This window comes from Vicugna pacos, chromosome 34 (assembly GCF_048564905.1).
Source record: "Vicugna pacos chromosome 34, VicPac4, whole genome shotgun sequence".
NCBI lineage: Eukaryota > Metazoa > Chordata > Mammalia > Artiodactyla > Camelidae > Vicugna > Vicugna pacos.
Window position 1 is genome coordinate 11796104 of NC_133020.1, and position 12434 is coordinate 11808537.

Here is a 12434-nt window from a genome sequence, read left to right on the forward strand (position 1 = left end):
ACTTCTTCCATGAACCTTAAATAAAATATGTAGTTTCCCTTAAAGATCCAAGAAATTTAAATAGACAGCATTTTGTAACATGACTTGTGCTAGTTATAATTATGTCTTTTTTTAAAGAAAATTCTAAAAAAATGATTGAATTTGGGAATGCTTACTGTTCTAATTTGCTTTGAAGTCGTATTAGAGACTAATTTTGAAGGTCAGAGTTGGTCCATCATGTGGTTTTTGAATGTAAAAGTAAAACTAATGTAAGTAAAGTTTCTAGTGTGATGTAATGCTGTTTTTCAAAAAAAGTCACTGTCACATTGACCAAAAGTCTTAAGTGTCCTTTCTAAGTTGGTTTCAACCCCCCCACATAAAATAGTAGTCAATTATACAGTAGTAATCTTGTTGTTCTGAACCAGAACCGTCAACAACAGAATAACTTCAGCTAACTCACTGATAGATGTGATGCTTAGGTTTTAAAGACTTTTTTATGAATTCCTTTTGTTTTTCCATACTACCCATCTACAGAGCAGATATTACTGAATGTCTCCTATGTCCGTAAATGGTTTCTGCCCTTCAGAAAACACCAAATCATTCAATAGACATGTGAGAAAGCAATGGGCAACCACTTTGTGTTGCAGAAATAGTTCTCAAATGCCTGTTTTAGTGCCTTCTCCACAATTAGAAATATCAATAGCAGGCAGAAATAATATTGAGCAGATATTAAAACACATCTGTGCACAAAAAGTGTTCTAAAAATATATGGTACAATTAGAAGAGTTATTTTTTTTAGCAGATCAATGATATATATCCAAATTTTTATGATTAGTTCCTGAAACTTAGACAAAATTAAAATATCTGATGTTTTCTATCTTTTGTATAAATGTATGGTAATATAACATTTCCAGAAGATTCAACCGTTAAATGAAAAATGAATAAAATGCATGCAGTTTACTAAACTGTAAACCTACCAGGGTAAAGGAGCAACTCCATCAAAGGCTGCTTGATCAACACTTGATCAGCAGCTGTTATAAGAAAATAATAGGGCAAATATAATGTTTTTAAATACAACACCCCAAAATAATGACTGTATTTCTCGTACAAAAAAAAAAAATCCATTTCCCCCACCCCAAGCCCCAGAGTACTATGTGTTCAAAAACAAAAGGTCAGGAACTAAGCACTTCAGCGATGCCTTTACCTTAAGGATCAGAATTGGAGTTATACTTGAGGTCTTAGGTGAAATGAGTTTGACGGATTAGGTTCGGTTACTGGCTGTCAGTGCACTACATAAAAAACACTGCACACACGGAGCTTAGTGAAACTAGCTGTTTTCTGCACAGGAAAATTCCTTGATAGAGTTAGCATGAAGACAAATGAACTGTTATCCCCCAAGAAAGGTGTCCCTTCAGGTTAGGTTTGAGGTGAGCAATACCAAACAGTAAGAACACTTGACTTCCCATGGCTGACAGACTCATTACCTTTGTAAATATTGAGGCTTAGCTTTGAATCCTGGGATTCGTCTTTGAGTTTCTAGAGAGCGCTAGTAACTAACCAATTACCAAGATAATCCTGAAATTAGAATGGGAAAAGACAAGAATGGTGTAAGCAAGTTTCCTTTGTTTCCCACCGTCAGACAAAGTTGTTTAAACTTTCTCCTTTATTTTTACATCCTTACTCCTTTTACTTATTCAGAGCCTTCTAAATATAACCTTGTTGTTCACTATGATAGGACCTTATAAAAACAAAATATTGTCAGTTTTTATTAACAGGTAAGAAAAAGGGAACTCAGAATTAACTCCAGGATGGCAGTGGCAGGATTCAAAAGCACATTTGTCAGTGTTTCAAGCTTGTGCTTTTTCCACAAGTTACTTCCATGTACAAGTATTTCTCCAAAATCTGTTTAGTTTGTTTATGATAGCTGAACATTTATGTAAATTGTATATCTTCCCTTATGTCTCTTCTGTTATTTTCTTTCTTGTTGCACTTTGCAATTACTTCACTTACATATTCAAACAGTAATAGAACATATTTAAGTAATTTCTATTTAAAATCCTTAAATATCTACTATATTCTTAATTATTTTCTTTATACATTTTTTAATATTTTAACTTAATATATCATGGGCCAGATGCTATTTTATGTATTTAAGTAATCTTTTTCAACTTGCATTTTAATGGCTACAAAGAATTCCATCATATGTCTGTACAGTAATATATTCAATCTTTTTATTTTGCTAATACACACAAAAGGTAAAATATACCCATAATATCCCTACTAAAATTCATGCAGAACAGTAACAGCCCCCTCTCCTGCTCATGACATACTCTTTCCAGAGGTTAACTTTTTTTTTTTTCATGTGGATTTTTCCCAATGATATTCTAAGTTTATGAGTATGTGTCAGTAGGCATATGTGTGGATCTGACACAGATATCACTCACTAGCTCTTAACTTGCTCAGTGCTACACATCTCGTGTGTCAACCACCTCTCTGAGGCAGCCACCAGCCGTACATTTGGCCTCATGCTCAGGCCAGATAGCCCTGCAGCCTGGTGACAAGCAGGTGCACTACGAACAAGGAACTCTCCCCTCATAGCCTCGGCACAGCCAGGACAACCAATGAATGCCCAGAGATTTTAGCTATTTCTTCCGCTGGCAACCACTTAACAGAGCTTGGGATCTGGCCACCCAAGCTGCCTTTAAAGGGGTGGAATTATACAATCAGGAGATGTGGGGGAAAGCTAATACCCTATTTGGAAAATTTTGTCAATGAGAAGAGAAATGGGGGGAATTGGAAGAAGTAAATTCCTCTCTCCAGGGTCTGCTCTGAGGCTTGTTACTGTTTATGACTCACCCAGAGCACTTTTCCATTTCTAGCAGATACTCCTTTCAGCCAAATTCACTGTGTCTCCTTGAGTTTTCTCATGAAGTAATTACCGTTGTCTCTCATTTTCATACAGCCTTATTTCTCTTTTTTTCTCGCACTTGCCACCTTTGGTTTCATCTCCAAAATACAATTTCTAATACTTGCATCAGAGAACCCAGTCTGAGATAACAGGTGCATGCCTGTATTCAAAAACTAAATAGAACAAATATTAAACAAAGCAGCTCTGAGTCATCCATGGTTCCAACAAGAAATCATAAGGGAAATTTTAAAGTATCTTGAATTGCTTGAAAATGAAAACACGTCAAAATTTATGGAATTATGGAATTTATGGAATGAAGCCTTTGCTTTACAATAACTAGAGGGAAATTTACGGCTTTAAATGTTTTACTCGAAAAGAAGAAGGTATCAAGTCAGTTATGTAAATTTTCAACCTAAGAAACTAGAAAAAATGTAAGGAACTAGAAGAAGAGAAATAATAACAATGAGAACAATAACTAGTGAAATGGGAAATACAAAAACAATAAAGAAAACAATGGAACCCAAAGTTGTATCTTTGAAATATTCAACAAAATGTACGAACCTTTAACTAGAATCATCAAGATAAAAAAAGACACAGATTACCAATATTAAGGATGAAAAAGATAGGAATTCACAAAAGATCCAACAGAAATTAAAAAGAAATTTAAGGTAATATTATGAACAACTTTATGCCAACAAGTTTAGCAACATAGATGAAATAAATTCCTAGAAAGGCATTAATTATCAATCGATACAAAAATATAGAAAAATTTAATGGAGCTATATACAATTTTAAAAAAAATTAGTAGTTAAATGTGTTCTTATGAAGAAAAATCTATACCCAGATGGCTTAACCAGTGAATTCTATCAAATACTTAAGAAAGGAATTGCATCAGTCACACAAAACTTTTTCAAAAAATAGAAGAAGGAACCTACCCCAAAATATTTTAGGGGGATAATATTACCTGGATACCAAAGCAAGACAAAAATACCAGAAGAAAAGTGCCTAACAATGTCTCTTATAAGCATAGGGGCAAAATTATTTAACAAGATAATACCAAATTAAATTCAACAATATATAAAAATGCAATACACTATGATTCTCTGGAATTTATCCCAGCAATGCAGCGTTGGTTTATTATCTAAAACCTGATTAACATAGTATATCATATAAATAAAATAAAGTAGAACATTTATGGAATTATGTCAAAAGACTCATAAGGAGATTTTTACAAAATCCACACCGATTCCTGATAAAATCTCACAACAAACATGCAGAAGTGGAAAATATGTGGCAAGACTAATACCAGGAAGGGGCATAGGAAAGTAATTGAAATTATACTATTTTAAAGTTCTTACTTAAGCATAGAGTGTCAAAATGTTCATCGAAGGTAAGCTGTGATAAGGGTACGTATTGTAATCCCTAGACTACAATTAAAAAATGAAAACAAAGAGATGCAGCTAAAAATCCAAGAGAAGAGATAAAATAGAATATTAAAAATAACCACACCAAAAAAATAACAGCATAAAAAGGAATATATAGGACACATAGAGAACAGCAATAGGATATACTTAAACCCAGTCATCTCAATAATTACATTAAATACACAAGGGCTAGAATATCCCAATTAGACAGTAGAGATTGTCAGACTAGATTAAAAAATAAAGAAGACCCAATGACATGCTGTTTAAGAGAAATACACTTCAGCTGTAGACACAGATCATTCAGGCAAAAGGATGGCTGTAATTATGAGTTGGTTTGCCTATATTAAAATTAGATTAAAAGGGGTACTACCAAAGACAAAAGGGCCATGTCCAAATCAAAATAGGATTGATTCGCCCCAAAAATTCACAACCTTGAAAAGTTTAACCTAATAATGAAACTTAAAATATGTAAAAACAGACATTAACAGATTAAAGACAACAATAATCAAATTCACAATTACAGTTGGAAATTTTAACTCACATAAATACAAAGATAGTAAACACCCCCCAAAAAGCAGTTAAATATGTAGAATATTTGAACACAGCATCCACCAAAGTGACATTTACATAACATTTATATAACACTATATTTAACATTTGAAGAATATCTTTGTCAAGATTAATGGAATATTAAGATAGATCATATTGAGTCATAAGATAATAATAAATAAGAATTGAAAACATAGAGTTTGTACTCTGATCAAAAAAGGACAAAATTAAAAATTAGTAACAATTATAACAAGAACACATTAAAAAAAGCCTTAATATTTAGCAATTGAGCAAAAAAAAAAAACTAGGAAAAAGAAAAAATTATCAAGTAAAATTATATAGTATTTAAAATTTTTATTATGATAAAATATACATAACAAAACTTACCACTTTAATTGTTTTTAGGTGTACAAATCAGTAGCATTAAATACACTTGGAATGTGCTTTGATGCACGGAAGTTTTAAATTTTGATGAAATTCAGTTTATATTTTTTCTTTTTTGCCTGTGCTAAAGATGTTGTAGTCTAGAAATCATTGATAAATCCAGGGTCATAAAGTTTGCCCCTATATTTTCTTCTAAGAGTTTTATTGTTTTATCCCTTAGATTTAAGTCTTTAATCACTTTTGAATTAATTTTTATAAACGGCATAAAGTAAGGATCTAACTTCATTCATTTGCATGTGGATATCCAGCTTGCCTAGCATCATTTGTTGAAGAGACTATTCTTTGCCCATTGGATAATCTTGGCATGTTTGTCGAAAGTAATTAACCATGTAGGTGAAGACATATTTCTAGGCTTCCAATTTTATTCCATTGCTCTATATGTCTCTCTTTATGCTAGTACCACACTGTTTTGATTACTGTAGCTTTTAGTAGACTATGAAATTGGGAAATGTAAGTTTTCAGTTTTGTTCTTCCTTTTCAAGATTGTTTTGTATATTTTAGTTTTCTTGAATTTTTGTATGCATTTTAGGATGGGTGTTTCTATCTCTGAAAAAAAAAAAGCCATTGAGGCTTTGATAAGGATTGCATTGAATCTATAGCTCACTTTGGGTAGTATAGTTACCTTAACAATATTAATTCTTCCAAATGGAATTGTTCCTTGATTTCTTTTTTGGATAGCTCATTGCTATGGTGCAGAAATGCAACTAATTTTTGTATGTTAATCTTGTGTCCTTTAACTTTGTTGAAGTCTCTTTTTCGCTCTAATGTTTATTGGGATTTTTTTTGAGGGGGGGCAAAATTCTTTAGGGCATTCTACATATAAGATCATGTTACTCACAGATAGAGATATTTTACTTCTCCCTTCCAATTTGCATCCCTTTTATTTCTTGTTCTTGTCTAATTCCTATGGCTAGAACTTCCAGCACTATATTGAGTAGACGTGGTGAAAGCAGGCGTTCTTGTCTTGTTCCTGATCTCAGGGGAAAAGGTTTTAGTCTTTCACCATTGAGTATGATGTTAACTATGGGATGTTTTTATATGACTTTTTTCTTGTTGAGGAATTTCCTTCTATTCCTGTTTTAGGAGCTGTTTTATTATGAAAGAATGCTGGATTCTGTCAGATGCTTTCTCTATACCAGTTGGAATAATTTTATGGGCCTTCATTCTGCCAGTGAATTTTTCCACTCTGGTCCCGTTCACCTCCAGAATTTCTGTTTAGTTCCTTTAAAAAGTGTCTCTCTTAATTGACATTCTGTATTTGTTCAACAGTATATGCATACATTTGGGGCAGCAATAATCTTAATAGCTAAATGTAGAAACAACCAAAACAATCATCAATGGATGAGTGGATAAATAAGTTGTAGTATATATGTAAAATGGAATATTATTCACCATAAAAAGGAATAAAGTGCTGATGATAATATTCACTTTGGTGAACCTTGAAAATGTTATGCTAAGTGAAATAAGCCTTTCCTTCCCAGTTCATTACCCGAACCAAGACTTTTTCTTTATTTTGAACTAAGGACTAACTGGATTTGATCTTTTCCTAAAGGCTATGTTTTATTGCTCTTACCTTTGGTTGATTTCACCTTTCAATTATTTTATTTTTCATCTTTCTATATGCTTTGTCCACATAGGACATTAACTAATTCTTTCTCTTCTGGATTCGTAAATCTGGGGGGAGTCAAAATGCAGGGTTGTTAGAATGTGTTCAAACTTAAGTGATCATCAGCTTAAAATTATCATGTATGTAGAGAGGTTTGTTAAATAAGAACTTCATGGTAACCACAAACTAAAAACTTACAATAGCTACACAAAAAAGAGAACGGAATCCAAATATAACACTAAATACAGCCATCAAATCACAAGGCAAGAGAACAAAAGAAGAAAAATGAACATAAAAAGAAGTAAAAACAACCAGAAAATAATTAACAAAATGGTAATAAGTACAAACCTATTAATAATTACTTTAAAGTAAATGGACTAAATGCTTCAATCAAAAGACATAGAATGGCTGAATGAGTGAAAAAAAAAAAACAGCAAGACCCATAAATACACTGACTAAAAGAGACAGCTCATTTGAGATCTAAAGTCACATACAGACTGAAAATGAGGGGGATGGAAAATAGTATTCTATGAAAATGGAAACAGAAAGAAAGCTGGGATAGCAATATGTACATCAGACAAAATAAACATTAAAACCAAGTCTGTAATCAAAGATAAAGGACATTACATAATGATGAGGTGATAAATCCAACAAGAAGATGTAACAAGTGTAAAATATACATGCATGCACCCAACATAGAAGCACATAAAAATACATAAAGCAAATATCAACAAATATAAAGTGAGTAATTGACAGAAATACAGTAATATTAGAGGACTTTAACATTCTACATACATTAATGGAAGGTCACCCAGACAAAAAAATCAATTAGGAAACACTGGCTTTAAATGACACATTAGACCTCATAGACTTAATAAATATATTCAGAACATTTCATCCAAAAACAGCAGAATATGCATTCTTTTCAAGTGCACTGGGAACATTCTCCAGGAAAGACCACAGGCTAGACCACAAAACAAGTCTTGGTAAATTTAAGAAGACTGAAGTCATTTCAAGCATCTTTTCCCACCACAGTGGTGTGAGACTAGAAATCACCTACAACGGAGAAAATTGCAAAAACATAAGTATGTAAAGTCTAAACAATATGATACTAAGCAACCAGTGGGTCAACAAAGAAACCAAAGAGGAAATCAAGAAAATACATGGCAACTATTGTTGCCAGATGGGAAGGGATTGTGAGATTGGGTGAAATAGGTGAAGAGAATTAAAAGATACAAACCTTCAGTTATAAAATAAATAATCCATGGGTTATGTAATATACAGCATAAAGGATAAGGTCAATAATGCTGTAATAATTTTATATGGAAACAGATAATTACTACACTTATCATGGTGATCATTTCATAGATTATGCAAATGTCAAATCACTGTTTATATTCCTGGAGCTAACACAACATTGTATGTCAACTATATTTGAGTAATGTTGTTAAACATTCTTTCTCCAGAACAAAAAGCAAGCAAATTGAAACTGTGATGATGTGGTCCAGACATATAGCTCTGTGATGTTAAAATTTACAGAATGCAGTGAAACAGTTTAAAATTCTCTTGGGCTTTCCTTTGCAAATATCTTTAGTCTCTGTCATGCCTTAACAATACTGATTTTTCTAATTATGAAATTAATACAGGGGATTTCCAGTTCAATATGATTGGTTAAATACTATTTCTTAAACTTCATTACCTTCCAAAAGTGTAAAGTAATACAAATCTGTAGAATGTCAAGGAGGCGACCCAGGAAAAAGACAATAGCACATAAAAGAGGTCAATACATTTTTGGAAATGAAAGTACTAGAGGAAGCTGAGACCTATGTGCTTACAGAAGGGAAAAAAGAAAATGAAGCCAGTTCTATGTTCAGAGCAGTGGAAAGCACCAAGTGTTTTCAAAAAAAGTAACGAAAAACAGGAGATACAAAGGCTTGTAACAAGAGAGATGGCTGAGAGTTTGTATCAGAAGCATTTGGGCATTTAGGTAAATCCTGACTACTTCTCTGACATCCAGTCATCTCAAGCATTAGCCTCCACTCAGACAGTCAGCCCACCCTCATCTCTCATTCTCCAACCACTGGGAACCAGAGCATTTCAGGTCCAGGCACACAAATTTTGGAGGTGGCGAAGGGCTGATTTGTAAACTAAAATGTAACTGATAGGTGAACCAGCCTTTGAGGTTCTCCAAACACAGTTCTGGTTCTGATTACCCAGAAGCAGAGATTCTTGGAGGACTGGTGAGTTGGGAATGTGTGGGTTGCTGCAGTGATGGGAGAGCCCTACTGGCATTTAATAGGCAAGAGTCTCAGATTCCTGACGTCTTCTCATGGATGAAACTCCCTCCCAGTGAAGAATTATCTCACATCTCCAAAGAAGCTCTGACAGCACATTAGACAAACGTAGTCACAAGGGAAAATGTTTAAAGCCATGTGAATCTAGGACTTAACTGCATTTTGTATATAAGTGATAATTTTTTTTTACATATAAACAATGTATTTTGGCATGGCCTCAACATAGGCTGAATTTTTCAGCGATGCAATTATAAATCAAAGCAAGACAGCATATTGTTTGGTTTGGATTTTTAACCGGGAGTTTTTCACCATTTCCTAAAATCACATCACAAAGAATCACGCTGCTTATGGTATTTAAGATGACAGTACTGCACACCAAGAGACCTGTGTCACACTTACTTATGGTGATCACCTTAAGAGATTCTGCAAGTATGCACAAACAGCTACCTACCTCATCATGTCCACAGTGAAATGTAGAGTACCATTGCTTTAGGATTTACACATTAAAATACATATTCTCTTATTATAAGACTTTCTGCTGTTTCCTTTTTTACATTATAGTTATGGCATGACATTGTTATTGGTGAAATCATACGTGTTGATAGGTTTTGTTTTACTATTTTCATTTCAGGGTAGTAAAAGCAGATTTATAAAATATCTTCTTTCCTTTTTTTTTTTTAAGCAGTTATTGCATCTAATAGGGTTGAGAGCCACTGCCCTAGGAGGAACTCACTAGTTGAAAATTATTTCCCCAAACACAGTATCTAATCAGGATTTCAATATTTTTCTTAAACGTGTACTGTCAGTCAACTGTTACCAGATGTTTGAAGAAAGTCTCTAGTATGAAAAAGAGGGACTCAGACCAAACAAAAAAACCCAAGAACTAAAAAAGAAATCCTGTAAAAAATAATAAAAACAAGACAAAGAAAACAAGATAACTTTTTAAGAGTGCGTGTGTATGCGTGCACATACATACAGCAGCAGTCCTTAAACTGTGTGGTCTGGAGGCTCAACGGGGTCCCCAAGGCCTGTTCAGGAGGTCTGCAAGGTCAAAATTATTTTCATAATAATAGTAAGACATTATTTTCCTTATTCACTCTCATACTCTCATGAGTGTATAGAGGAATTTTTCAGAGGTTACACAATATGTGATATCACAACAAACCGAATTTAGAAGCAGCTCTGAGGATCCAACTGTCTTATATTAAGCCAGACATTAAAGAGATTCGCAAAAGCAAAGGATATAACTTGCCAGATTAAGTGCCAAACACAATAAATGAAGAACCTCCCCCCATACGCATCATCATACAATTTCATAACATTGAGGGTACAAAGAAGATCCTAAACCCTCCAGGGAAACAAAAATATGAAAGATGAGAAAGCAAAAGGGCAGCATTGAAACTAGAAGAAAATGGAGAAATTCTGTAACATTTTGAATGCAGATTACTTTCTACTCAGATCCTATATTCAAACTATCAGTTAAGGGTTTAGTTAAAACAGTGACATGGTAGACGGGCAATATTACCAGAACTTCACCTCCCATACACGTCCCTAAGGAAGATTCTAGAGGAACAGATAGTAAACCCAGAAACGTGAAGGTAATGCATTCAGAATATCAGGGAAGCCCCACAGGAGTGTCACACCGAGTTCTTAAGTTCTGTGGCAGGCGTGCAGAGCAACCTGGACGGAGGAGCACAGGGCAGGGCGCTCCAGGAAGAAACCTCCATGAAAAGCAATGGAATCTGTAGACTTTCACTGACTGGGCACACAATTGTAGTTGAGAGGATGTTTTAAATTGGGGGAAGAAAATTGCCGTATATAAAAGATGATCACATTTAGATACGAGGAGATTATTCACCAAATAAATGAAAGACTGAAAAGAATGAGAAAAGTCATCCTAATACAGCACCCTCGACTTATATGGGCAATAGTTTAACAAAAAGGAGCTGTGTCCTTTTGGGTCTATTTTAGTTAAAGTCGTGTAAACTTCCTGGACAACGGGAATGCAGGCAAGGTCGACAGACAGTAGCAAGAAGAGCTAACACAAGCGCCTGCCTGCAGATCTAGATTCAGATATGCGCCAATTTATGTGTATGAATTTCAAAACGTTTTCGGTGAAAGTAGGAAGGTATAATTTCATATTTATGAAATTAAAATAAAATTTCACATACTCTCATATAGTATAATAATGATGATACTTCATACTTTTAATCAGACAATCTGAAGCACTCTATAAACATTAGCAAATTAAGTCTCACAATACCCCATGCAGTAGTTAAGAATAATCATTCATTATATACTCAATAGTTAAAATGAGACATCAAGAGATTAAGTGATTTATCTCAAGATCGTACATTCCCCGAGTTCTAGAGAGAAGGATCGCCTACAATTTTTCATATCTTTTGCTGTCTCTCAATCTTCTCTTGCCAGTATTATTATTACAGAAAATATACTCTGTATTTAGTGTTATTAGCTAGGTTGCAGGATTACCTGGCCACCTTCCTGGCTCGTAAAATTTCTATTTTTCCCCTTTGTAGGATGTAAGATAAACCTATTCTTGGTCAAATTCCCCTTTAGAGTAATTTCCTAGTGCATTTCTCAACAATAGTTTTTTTTTTTCCCAAACAGAGTAACACCCATATTTTATAATTTGTACTTTAAAAAATCCATTCAATATTAATTAACCAAATATTTATTAAAGTTTTTTTTATATGTCAAGCACTACATATTTGATTCCTGCCATCACAGGTGTTAATGTCTACCAGGAAAGACAGTAAATTTTAGAAAGCAATTACAGTGAAGGCAGCCAAAATTTACTGAGGGGTCGTGTAATACCAAACAAGCACAGGGAACATGGTACCCAGATTAGAAGTTACTTCAGAATAGTCTTCCTAAAGGAAGTGGCTTCTAAGCTCAGGTGTGAAGGATGAATAAAAGTTTGCCAAGCAAAACAGACAATTGTGCTCTAGTTAGAAGGAAATACTCATGCAGGCATGTAGAGATGAAAAGTCCTGCTGTGTGCAGGAAACTTGAGAAATGCCCAGAACCACTGGAAACAGAGTAGACAAGAGGTGGATAGAAACACAAAGCTGTAGAATGGAGATAACGTTGTTTTAAGACAGGTTAAGGAGTTTAGATTTTTCTAAAAGCAACGGGAATCTCAGAACAGTTTAAACAAAAGTCATGTTTTGTTATGAAGTACCACTCTGGCTGCTGTGTGGGTAGAATGG

The 12434-nt window shown here is 34.0% G+C and overlaps 1 protein-coding gene across 10 annotated transcripts in view; it reads left to right on the top strand.

Moving 5' to 3' along the window:
- Window positions 1-12434, top strand: part of LMO3 (LIM domain only 3) — a 212284-nt gene that overhangs the window by 13825 nt on the left and 186025 nt on the right. The gene's annotated exons all lie outside the window — the stretch shown is intronic.